Source organism: Tetrao urogallus (genome assembly GCF_951394365.1).
Source record: "Tetrao urogallus genome assembly, chromosome: 6".
NCBI lineage: Eukaryota > Metazoa > Chordata > Aves > Galliformes > Phasianidae > Tetrao > Tetrao urogallus.
This window is the reverse complement of record NC_136819.1, coordinates 55991375-56004395: the sequence shown is the minus strand read 5'-3', so window position 1 is coordinate 56004395 and position 13021 is coordinate 55991375.

Sequence of the window (13021 nt, the reverse complement as noted above, 5' to 3'; positions counted from 1 at the left end):
GACGTTGACTTGGTCTAGGGCCAAGTCCCAATTTCACAGTTTGGATTTAGCAGCAGCCTTTTTGAGAGCTGTGCAGCTTGCAGGGGTTTGGGTCAGCCTGCCCCTCAGTGAGAGCCACACCGCTGTTTTGGTTTGTGCTAAGGCTGAACTGGAGGAGTCAACTTGCTTGGCTCTGGGTTGGTCCATGCCCATTGGTATCAAAGTCTATCTAAATCATCTGGTGCAGACTGGTGCTCCTGCTTGACACAAAGCACTTATACCAACTCATATCTGCTTTCCTATCAGCCCTACTTGTACCAGGTGGTGGGATGCCATCATCACCGGTGCCCACACTATCAGGCACATCCCAAACTGGCAGGGACCAACATAAAGAGGTGGCACGACATTTCCTGGGTGATACAATGTTTGAGAGCACTGGAGGTGACCACCACCTGGCTTCTAGAGCTTTCTTCTCAATTATTAATGCTTGGCTGTGATCAGAGAAGATGGCTTTCTGTCCTACATGAAGGTAATTTCCGTGTATGGATGGTGAGTGCCCCCAGCCAACTGGGCTGCAGACCGTGACTATGATATTCTGAGGAAGCAGGAGATGTTCAGGCTGAGGAGGAAAACAAAGCCAGGTCTTCAAGCTTCATAAACTACAAGCAGTCTCATTTATATAAGCACTACGCTGCCATCTTTTGAACCCAAATTTATGAACCCACATCCACCTTCTCTTGGCTAGAAAATGGGCATGTGGTTCTCTGAGTCCAGATGGGAGATATGGCTTCTGAGTTGATGCCTCCTGGATCCCGGAGGAGGGTCTTGAGCCTCTCCTTGCTGCCAGATATTCCCTCCTGACAACTCCCCATGGAGCAGTATGGCTATTTTGGATCTCATTTCACATATCTTTTGCTGTAGGCAGCCAAAATGCCTGATCTGGGGTGTGTAAGCCATCAGATAGCTGCATTTTGAAATGCAAGGCACAGATACATGCATTTTTGGAAGATCTGTACTTTTTTTATGGTTCTTGCAGAAGGAAATTTGTATCTCTCTGCTAATTTAGTGCTACTCATTGTGAAGAAAGAAACTGTGGGATCTAAGTGGAGTCACAGATCGAAAAGCCAGAGGGACAACTGTGCTGGTCTAATCTGCCTTGCTGTTTCATGCAGTCTGGGGAATGTTTGTAGATTAAAGTCTGTTTGGATTGGATAATATCACTTGGAAAAACATCCACTCTTAAGCTGGAGATTCCACTGCAGTGCTTGGTCATTTGTTCTGGTCGCTAATTACTTCCTAGTTTCCTCTTTATCTCAATGGGCCATTCTCTCCCAGATACAGAGTCTGGGGGTACTTGTTGGCCTGGTGCTTCTGAAAGACCAGGAGGAAATTCAGGCAGTCAAAAGAAGGCTCAGTAAATCTAAATTCAGTTTTTAGGGACTGGATCCCACCGTCTACCTACCAGTCAGGGCCTGCTTCTCCCTTTCATCTTCAACATTGCCTAGCCACAGAGCTTCTGATGACGAGAAGTGCAAAAGCCATTTATGCCAAATTTATGCAAGCGTGTCAGTTGGACTGTGAAGAAAGCTTAGCCTTGTTAATGAGGTGCATTTCATAGCCTTCTCCTTCCAGCACTGCAGTTAGCAAGCAAGGAAACCTGCCTGGGTGGCTCGGCACTATGGTGTAGACATGCCATGACTTCAACATTCGTCTTTCTGCTGGTGACAGCTACAAGAAGTGACAGCCTTGACACCTCGAGAGGAGGGGTGGCTGGGTGGTCAGGGGCCTGCTCAAACACGTGCTCCCCGTGCAATGGGCGGCCTGGGGGATGGCTGCCCTCAGCTGCAGAGCAGTGACCCAGCACAGCCCCTCACGGCGCCCAGTTGTGTATGGGTATCAGCTTATTAATTCCTCCCTCACAGCCAATTGTTAGGTAGGAATTACTTCCTTTTTTTACAGATGGGGAATGGGGAATCTTCAGGCTCTATGCACGCTGCCTATTTTAGGCATCTATCTTCAACCACCTCTGTAGTTACCAAACAAAAGCAGGGACTTTCAGAGCACCTATGGGAGGAGAACTTTTCCCAGTAGCCAAGCAGTATCATGAACATCTGTCCTGGTGATCCAAAACCAGGCTCTGAGCAACTTGATATAGATGTAAATGTTCCTGTTAGCTGCAATGGAGTTGGACCAGATGTTCCTTCCAGCACAAACACTTCTATGATTCTATGAGTCTACGAACACGAATCTTCCCCAGAAGAATCTTATTTTTCTAAGACCACACCTGCAGATCCTAGCACTAATGAGAATGAGATGCAGGCCTTCTAAAATCTTAGGCCAGACCTTCTTCTGAATTTTTCTGCTACAGTCAGTTTTCCTATGATTGGGATCATGCATTTTTTTTTTAGCAGAGATGTTTTTTCCTAAATGTGATAGGGTGGAAACAATGATACTACAATATACATAATATGCAACAGAGTTCTTGCACAACCCTGACAGTCACAGCAGATCTGACAACCAGAAATTTTAAAAAGTGGAATAATCTTTAACGAATAATTCTGTAATTTGGATATGACATAGAATCATAGAATTATAGGATATCCAGAGTTGGATGGGACCCATAAGAATATTGAGTCCAACTCGTGGCCAGATCACCTCACCAGAAGCGGATCATCAATAACCCCTGTCAAAAAGGAAGGTTGTCCATCATGGAGACCATCAGGGACGTGCTCTTGTTCTGCTTGGTGGTTGTCTTCATGGATGGGGATGGATGAGAATGTAGTTATGGGGGGTGAACAACAGTTACTCAGCAGCAGAGGATGAGAATGGGAAAAGTCTGGGCAAGTTTAGCTTGGAGCAGAGTCACAAAGGGATAGATGAGATGACAGCAGTTGTCAGACATGTCCAGAGGTGTTGTGTGAAGGTGGTGAGTCTGTCCTCTGTCCTCCTTGTCCAAGAGGTTAGGGCAAGGAGGAAGGGGCATCAGGTGCAGCCCTGAGGTGGAGCTTAGACCTTAAGAAGTACTTTCCATGTATAGGGACAGTTCAGTGCTCGGACGGACTGCCTGGAGGGGTCGAGAAGGCTTTTAACATCTTGTTAGACAAACCTCAGTCTGAAAGATGTGACCTTGCCCTGGGGCAGAGAAATGGGCTAGATGGCTTCCTGGTCCTTATCAGCCCTGTTTTTCTGTGGTTTTATTGTCTATTTATTTATTTTTTTATGCACCTGAACATAAACCAGTTTTCTTCATCTTTTACACTGTGTTCACCCAGAATTACTAAACAAAAGTAATAGCTCAGCCTGTTGTTCTGAAGAACTGCAAAATGCCACACCACGTGGAGTTGGCTGTAGGTATTTGGGTGCAATCTGGGGAGGGAGGGTGCTTCATGGCATACATCTGTGTGTAGGCACCTGAGCTGGAGTCCACAGGGCTTTGTTTCCTTTCTAGTCCACTTCTTGGCTACTCATAAAACTTCCGACCCAGTGAGGCGAAACCTGGCTCTATTTTAATCAACAAATTGTGGCACGTAACAAAACACCTTTCAGATGTTCTCAACTAAAAACTTCAATGAAAGGGAATATTTTGATAGATATCCACTTCTGCAGCAGCTCTTCCTGGCAGAACAGTAATAGAAAAGGGAAAATTGTAGTGATTCCCATTTCATTCCCATTTCCTTTGAGGCAGACGTTACGCCTGCACATGGGGATGCTGATGCAGAGAAGCAGCCTGAAGTACTAGCTGCATGGACACACAGCACTGAATGTCCAGCACAGCACAGTGCTGGCAGTGGGTTGGCAGCAACTTGCTCTGAGACAGAGGCGCTGAGCAGCTACTTGTTCCCTTGCAGGAAAAAATGTGATTTTCAGCCATCTGGTGTGCTCCCTACTCATGGCCGATGCCCCTTTCTGAAGGCACCTCCCATTCTCCTTTCCTTTGCTCGCTTTTCCATGTTGCTGGAGCCCTGGCTTGGCTGAACACGTGCTGTTCCCCTTGCTATGGTACCAACAACGGGGTAGACATCTCCAAGATGCTTTTTGTCAGTGTGGGAGATAACCCTACAGTCTTTTTGGTGCCAACGAATAGCGTGAAACCTTCCTGCTCCCCCAGCTTCAGATGTGATCTGCTCCTGCTCAAGGGCCTCCCACAACAGATGCAGCAACATCTGGTGCAAGAGGCTATCAAGCAGGAGGATGACTGCATTGCCGTGATGAGGAGCTACATGAACTGTATCCTCATGGCACACAACAGGAAGGGAAATCAGTCTGTGCAAGTTTTGTAGCACAGTTGGAAGGAGCAAGGTATTTGATGGCCGTTCTCTCCTTCCATCCAACTCGTCACAGTGTCCCATGTGTGCGTGTACCTATGTTACCACAACTGGCTGGGGGGGCAATTATGTGAACTGGATTAGGGAGATGATCTGGGATAAACCTTAAAGGGACATTCCATGGTTTGAATCCAGGCTCTTAAAGAAATACAAATGTATTCATACAAGTGAATGGGCAAATACAGGAAGGTCACAGACTTCTCAAATTACCATCACTAGCTCCCCATAAATGCAGCCCTGTTCACAAGGTTTGCATCTTGGCTGGCTCAAGGGATGAGCGTAGAGTCTGCATGAGCAGTGGGTCCATCACACACTGCTATCACTGTGTCATTGCAGAAAATGTGCCTCCAGCAAACAGAAATCTCCTTCCCTCTGACCACCTGGTGGATGTGCAGCCACAAACACCGGCCAACATAGAGAGCATCTTCAAAGAGCCTTGCTCACTGAAGCAAATACGAATGATGCCATTGACTTCAGCAAGAGCAGCATCAGACCCAAAGCAACTGGCAATCAAAGCAGTAGAAAAAAAACCCAAACAAGTATACATTGGGGAGTGTCAAAAGGGCATCTTGAGTTAATTTCAGATTTTTTAAAAGATTACAACTGGGCAAAAACACTCCTTTCTTGGGAAATCGCTCTTAAATTAACCTGCGATCATACCAGCAGATGTAAAATGGAAGCAAATGTATTATACATCACTGTCTTGGACATTAGTTCTGAAACAGCCAGTGATCACACTCCACTTCAAAGAGACCCTCTACCAGGAGCTTGGCTGGGAAGATAAAGCCCTGGCTATTTACCTTCTGACCTTGGTTCAAGACTAAATTGAGAATCTAAATGAAAGTAGTTTGGTGGTCTCAGCTCAATCCCTGGTAGACAGTTGTCCGTATCACAAAAGCACCATCCCTAGTTTAACACAATCTGGCACAGCCAGTCTTCTCTGTTCAGGAGAGACCCTGGGCTAAATTAACACAGAGACTAAATTACATCTCATATGCCATCGTAGAGATGGCAGTCTTCAGAATGGTGCCTTAGAATAGCAGCCTGTGTGGATGCTCTCCAAACTGGCTTCTGGATAAAGAAATCTGTTTTCAGAGCTGCCACTTTCAAGCCTATTGCTTAAGCCAAAAAGAAAAAAAAAAAAAAAAAAAGAAAATAAAAGCAAATCACAACACAGGCTTTTTAGGAATTCATACTTAGAATAAGGACAATGATCTTGGAGAGATTAAAGTATGTATTCTAAGTGAAGGAGCTGAAATTCTGCGGATTATTTCCTCTTACTAAAACATCTCATGAGCCATGACCATAAATTGCAGCAATTAAGTTCATTTTGTTATTATTACTTCCTAGAAAATCCAAAATAAGAAATACCACCATACAAATGTTCAAGAAGGCTTTGGATAAATGCATATATTCATCATCTACTCACATCTCTCGGATCAATCGAACAGATTAAATGCCTGATACTATAAACAGCCATAGTCAAATTTAAATAGGAGCTATTGAAATGTTTGCTTAGAAACGTACCTGTAAATATTGGCAGAAGATGGCTATCCCGTGTGTCACAACATATGACAGGCACTGTGACATACATACAGCATGACACGAATATCCATTTTATTGCCCGAACGTTGGTTTCGTGTTTTGAACGATACAGAAGCTCAAAGGGGAAGCTCCACAAATCAATAATGAGCTCATTATAACGAGTGAGAACGGAGCTTGAATACAGTGCAGGAAAACAATGTCGTATACTCAGTTATGCCCTAATTGCGAAGAGTCTTTCCAGCAAGCAGAGAGGACAGATGGTGTAGCAGTTTCCATGCTAGCCTCTGACTTCTGCTCACTTTCTGGCTCTTATGTACTCTGTACTCTGACTTTGGTCATGTTATTTCGGCTGGATCTTGGCGCTGTTCCGTCCTTGGGGGCTGCTTGGGGCAAAAGGAATGCCCTAATCCTGTGGAATCGCCATAGAGATGCTTCCGTGAAGGACTGCAAAATTATTAAAAATTATTAAAAGATATTAGTGGTAAGTTTTATTATGATACTTGTTTCCCTTATAACGGTACTGCTGGAAAGGCAAAAGTCTCACCACACGCGCTGGGGAAACTGAGGCATGAGGCCAGTGATTTTCACAAAGCCACATCCGGCTTTGCTGGCAATGGGCAAATCTTCCATTTCTCCTTCCCAGAATTATTGTGCATCAGGGAAATGGGAGCAAATCTTCTGTGGTCGGAGCGCTGCAGCAGCTGGCAGAGTTAGTCTGATGATGTCAGGATGTCATAGGGTATGTTGGTAAACTCCTGCAAATGAAAAGATGTTGGAAATTCATCAGATTACAATAGAAGAACGGGTTTCCCATGGCAGGGCTTGGGAGCAGGCCCTGTGCTGCAAAGGAGCATCCTTTATTATAAGTATTTTTTAAAACCAGGTGGCTCCCTGTATCTCTTGTTGTGACGGCAGCTGTATGCCACATCTCGTGGCCAGAAAGAGGAGAGCTGGTCCCAAAAATTAATTTCTATGCACAGAGTTGTTGTAGAAGGATGCTGATGTATGCATTCAGAGGCAACGGTTATGTGTCTTATTTTGCTAGAAAATGGTTCCAGCATACCCCTCACTGTCCCCATATGCTGGAGCAGTCTGCCCTAAAATCACCTTCTTTAGGGCATAACAAATGGGTTTGGGGAGAGGCTGAGCGCAGCCTCAGCTGGCCAGGGATGCTCAGCCCCGGGCAGGATGGGGCCTTTTTGTACACATGGTGCTTTCACTGACATCAGCGAGGGTTCGGAGCTTGAATCCAAAGACATACATGGGGCTGGCAGGAGGCCGGGGCAGGGGTCTAATCTCCCCTGACTGTGCATGTGAAACCGCTATTAATCTTAATGGGAGTGCCACACACTCATCAAGGGAAGAATAGATGAAAGGGAGAATCACAATAGATCATTAGATTAAGCAAATAAATATAAATGAATATTCGTTTGGCCTTGAAAAATATTTTCCTTCACCATAATGCAAATATTGGGAACGTTCTTTCAAATATAACACCCCCCTGTTCCCCACAACGTCTCTTTCCTTCATTGAATCAGTGGTGAGCAGTAGGGAGCAGCCCTCCTGCACAAACCTCCTTGGGGGCTTCAGGCAGACACTAAGTGCTTTAGATCACTTTGGAAATATAATTTTTGTTTGCTTGTTTTCTATTTCTCGTTTAAATAATGCAAGATTCCTCTTTTTGCCCTGCATCTTTACCCCTGCCCTACGGAAGATGAATTTTAAAATCCTTTCCTGAGTACGTTTTAGAGGAATGCGCACAGCCGAAAGCATCCAAGGGGTTTTTGTCCCTGCTCCTCGCAATGAAACCAGACCAAAAACCTACCCCAAAAAGGGTGAGAGCTGCTATACTGGGATGTGAGGGGCGATCAGACTGCTGCCTTCATTCTAACCTTTCTACAGCCATGTTAAGCACAGTGGCTGCAGCATCCTGGGGGGACATTGAGCCTATTGGCTTCCGAAAGCACCCAAAGAAGGGCTGCTCTCATTGAGATGCTGAGACAGCATGCAGGTTTTATTAAATGCCCATATCCCTAAAATGGAGCAGAATTGCCCATTTGTAACCTTTTGCAAATGCTTTAGCATTAAGAAGTTACCCATGCCGGGCTGTAGCATACTACCAGATTTTTAAGCAAAAATCAATGAAGAACCCTGCCTAAAATCAATGGCATAATTTGCCACATTAGTATGGCTTTCGAGCTAACACACAGCAGTCTGACAGTGCTTATTTTTGTTGAAGACAACAACACATTTGCCCGAGCAATGCTTATAGGGCTTCTCTCAATATTGCATAGGATAAATCTTTGCTAGAAAACTTGCTCAAAAATGCAACGAGGAAATGCTTTCCCATTAGAAATGCTTTCCTGTGAGTACCCTGCATTAGGACTGCAACGACTCTCTGCTGCGAATCATATTCACCCTCTCTGTTGTCTCTTCCAAATTATTTACTCCGTGCAAATTCCTCCTGAATTCAGAAGAAACTGAGCTCCTCGTGACGTAACAGGAGATGTGTGGGAACAAAGGGGCATTCCTTTATCCTCGCGTGCAATCTGAGCTCTGCAGCTTTGAAAGCTTCTGAAGTCTTCCACGAAACTCCTACCGCCTCTTCTCTTTTTTTTTTTTCCTTCCCCCCCCAACCCCCCCCTTTCTGAAAAGCAATTTCTATAATCCCATCAGCGGCCCTTACGCAACCGCTCACCTCGGCTCCTCTCGCGAGGTGCTGGTGGTGTCCATCCATGGAGCCCAGGCAGTTTGGAGGCAGATGGAGCTGTACCCGGCGGGGATCTCTTCCAGCAGCCCTTGTCGTGCTGGATGGATGCCCGTCCTCGGCGTCCTGCGTTGGGCTGGATGCTGGCGGCCGCCATCAGTAGGGCTTTTGCAGGAGACGGGATTACACACATGAGGAGCAGCTCATAGGGATTTGGCCTCAAGTTCCTTCCCAAAACACATGAGTTTTAAGAGTAATTAAATGGGTGCTATAAGCCTGGTATTTTTCACACCGTGCTGGTAAAACGGTACCTCCTGGTTAATATAAGGGGAGGGCTTGTCTGTGCTTTTGAGTGTGCCCAACAAGGACCAAAAGCAAGGAATAAAAGCGAAGGCTCTGCAAGAAGAAATTCAGGTTTCTTGTAGACCTCTTTGGCCAGGGAGAATGACGTGGGGAATTCCCTCATCTTTTGGTTTGGCATTAAACAAGGCTATTGGGAGATGGGGTAATCCTTGCTGATAGATGCAATAGCAGCATCACCACAGGGCACACAGACGTCGTACGTGAAATTCAGCCTTCATCCACCATATGGAACAGCTGGGAAGAGTTTCAAAACTTTTCCTCCTCCCCTCTGTTCTCTTTATTAAGATTTTTTTTTTAAATGCGCAAATAAAACAAAAGAAATAAAACGACCTGACGACTTCGTGCCGTTGTCTTGTGACTAAAGAAAAAAAAAGCAAGGAAAAAAAAAAAAAAGCCTGTGAAGTATCACTGCTATGTTTTAGTCTAATGCTACTTCTATCTTTTATCCTTTTTAATTAGAAGGCAAATTCTCAGACCGCCAGGCCTAATCCCTACACAGTGGAACAAAGCCCAGCAAAGTCTTTGAACACTGCCCAGCCAGGCAGCACAAACCCTGGTAACTGTTGGCAGTAGGGCTAGGACTCTGACCCTCATCTTAGCCATTCTCTTCCAGCCCCTGATGCTCCCTGCCCTTCGAAACCTTGTCTGTTGTTCTTCTGTTTGGACTGAAAAGACAAAAGGGGAAACAATGTGGGAAACCTAGAGGATTGGCTAGGTGGGATGCGGGGAGCTGATGGCGGAGAGGAGAAAGTAAATGGAGTTTCACGGGAATGGACACAGTGGGGAGAATTGGATCACCAGATTATGTCTTTAGGTTCAAGAAATTTCTTCATCCCTCACTAAATCTTTTCAGGGACAATGCCACTTTTAAACAATTGTTGCATTTCCAATTACTACAGGAGTGCTCAAACAAATGGCAAAAGCCTTAATGAAAAGTTTGCTCATATTTTAAACTTTGGAGATCAAAATCCATAAAACAAATAGCTTTTACACGAGTTTCACTCAGGCACTTACATCTCCAAATTATTTACACTTGTGATATTTCCAGTTGAGAGCATAATTTGTGTCTAGCCAAGCAAAACACGCAAATACATATAGATACATGAATTTCCAGAGCTAGCAGGAGCACTGCAGAATAAACATTTTGACTCAGATAGGCTCCCTTCAAGCAAGCCAACATTAAAAAGGTCTGCCTGCTTTCTATTATTTTGGCTAACTACAAATCATTAAGCAAGAAAACAACAGATGTGGCTACCAGCACTGAAATATCTTCCAAACTCTGTCCATAGACATCAGCATAAATGGGGGAGTTGCTGCAGGCTTTGGGATGCTGTGAATGGTGATGCGATTACGTGAATATACGTGAATACGTGTGAATATGTTGCATAACGGATAGCTGCTATCTATAGCTGAGGAGGTAAAGAAAATACCGGCAGGAAAAAAGTGTGCAAGCCTCAGTTTGAACCTAGATTTCAGACAATTTAGTTTTCCTTTTAAAATTTCAAGGCAGGGCTTGGCTTTCCTCCAGCTGATGCAAAATGGGATATCTCCCTAATTTACTCCATGGAGGATCTGACCCTTTCCCTTTTTTGGCACTTGGGAGTAGCGTTGACAAAGGACAGTTTCTGATTTCGAAAAGACTAAGTCTGTTTAGGGAAAAAGGGCATAAGCTCCTCACTTTTAAAGACATTTACCCTAAATCCTTACACTCGTAGGCACTCACTTTTGATGGCTAAAGTGGCGGTGTGTTTTTAAAGCAATTTAGTTAAACCAGTGCAAAACTCTTTGTGGACATCATAAATCAATTTAAACCTGGCTTATGCCGATTTAGCTTAGTTTAGCTACTAAGTGTCTTAAGCTAAATTGATAAGCCATTTTTAAACCCATTTAAGAATGTCTACACAGGGCTTTGTGCCAGTGAACTTAAATCAATTGAAAACCAATTTTAGCCAGTACCATTTTGAGTGTAGGCAAGATTAGGCATCCTGAATGGGAACTTCTGCTGATCCCATGTTTTCCTTATACATCCCTGCACATGTGACCAGGGCCATAAGCGGTGTGACCAGTGTTGTGCTATGACTGTGACATGCTGCAGTGATTTTTGGCTGTGTCGTGATTGTGGCATTGAGCTGCTGTAAATGATGTTTGCAGGGTGGCAACAATTAAAGTAATCAGCGAAGCCGGGCTCTGTTGTGTTTGGCAAAGTGCTCACTACAGCCTTTCTCTCGTAGGGTTTTGGTTCTAGGAAAGAAAGGTTTGGGGGATGTAGAAGACAGGAAGGTCAAGATCTTGTTGCATGGTCACCTCAAGAGTCTCTTGCCAAACAAGGCTCACTGCTTGCATGGACCAAGAGCTGTGGGAATGAGATTTAGTGCTCCCCAAAGAGCAGACAAGGGCAAAATAGTTTCCTCTGGAGAGACGAGGTTAGGCTCTTGCCTTGCAAAAACCACCTTGGTTTGGGATTCAGAGTGGGAAACACCCCTGGGCGCAGGTCAATGAGCAGAGGGTTCACTGCTCATTGGGATCACTCAGGTGTGGCTGCCGCAAGGTCTCCTCTGGTTTAGGGCATCCAAAAAAAAAACTGGAAATGCAGAAAGGACTTTTTGTTTTCCTATGAGCAGAATTGCAGGGGGATGCTTTCCCTAAGATGGTCAAAAGGCCATTGACCACTGTGGTCAATGAACACTGTGGCTGTTTGTCAGCGTGGTCCTATCCACATCTCACATGTTTTAACTGTGGGGCTCATGGGAATGGCTCAGCAGGAGACTGGTGCTGTGTTCTCCAATTGTTCCTTCTGTATGGGTAACGTGGGCTGCTCCACTGGCAGGGCTAGACAAGAACTCACGAAGGAATGAAAGCATGGGCAGATTTTAAGTTGAAGACCTGAAGTGCACTGATGTGAGTCTAATATCTAATATCTCAAATCCCTTCCTGATCCGAGCCCACCTGGAATCCTAATCACAAAATCCATGGTTGCAGCCATGAGTCTGTCGGGCAGAGGCTGTGCTCCATCAGAGCAGTGTGAGCAGAGCCAGTGCCCTACATGGCTGAGCCCATGCTGCTGTCAGGCGGTAGGAAGGATTTTGTTTATTTAAAAACCTAATCAGAAGCTGGGGTGGTTTTGTACCTGTCACCAAATGCTTTTTGTTTTCTTTTTTTTCAACGAACTGCCCAATTTAAGAAAAGTCCTGCGAATTCTGACCGAATTCCAATCAGATTTAAGCATATGAAAAGAATTATGAATAGTCCTCCGCTGGCACGCTTTATTCATTACAGGCAATGCCTGCTTGTCATAAGCAGAGCAGATGAATGGAGTTCTTCCGTTCATCTGCACCACAAGTCTTAAATGTCAGATAACAGAACATATAACTTTTATATATATATATAATATTCCTTCCTTTCTTGTTTCCTTGTCATGAAGCTAGGACTGTGCCACTGTGTGTGTACATCTGGTGGAGAGGAGCTGCAAGGCTGGTAATCTCACCGTTCACAAATTTCCAAGTGTTTTTCCATGCCATTAATCTTAATATTGAATGCCCTAATCTGTTTATAGCACACAATACACGCTACCCCCAATAAAATCTCTTATACACGTCTGGGCAAACAGCATGAATAAGTAATGGCCGATTTCCATACTGCAAAACAAACAGCTACTGTAAATTTATTTTCATTTATTTCCAGCATCCCTTGGCGGGTGGAGCCTCCTTGCCCCGGAGTGAAAGGGATCAAAGATAACATTCTTCTCTGTCTGGGGGTACTTTGTGGACCTGCCTCCCAACTGCGGGATGAAAGGAACTTACTAAACTGTTGCCATTTTGCAACATCTGCTATAATTCCCCTAAATCCAGATTTGTCTGACACAGAGAGCTCCTGTTCTTACATCATTGCCATGTGACAGTATAACACCAGTCACATCAAGCTTGAGGATTCCAGCTCCGGGCAATGATAATATGAAGAAAACCTTTTTTGCCTAGGGCAAAACACTTGTAGCAAAGTATTATTCATCTGGCCAATTTAAATCTTCTCTCAAAAAAGTACCCAGAAACATATGCAGCGTGCCTTTGTAAAAGGCTTGAGCTGCTCATAGGCAAATGACCTGAAC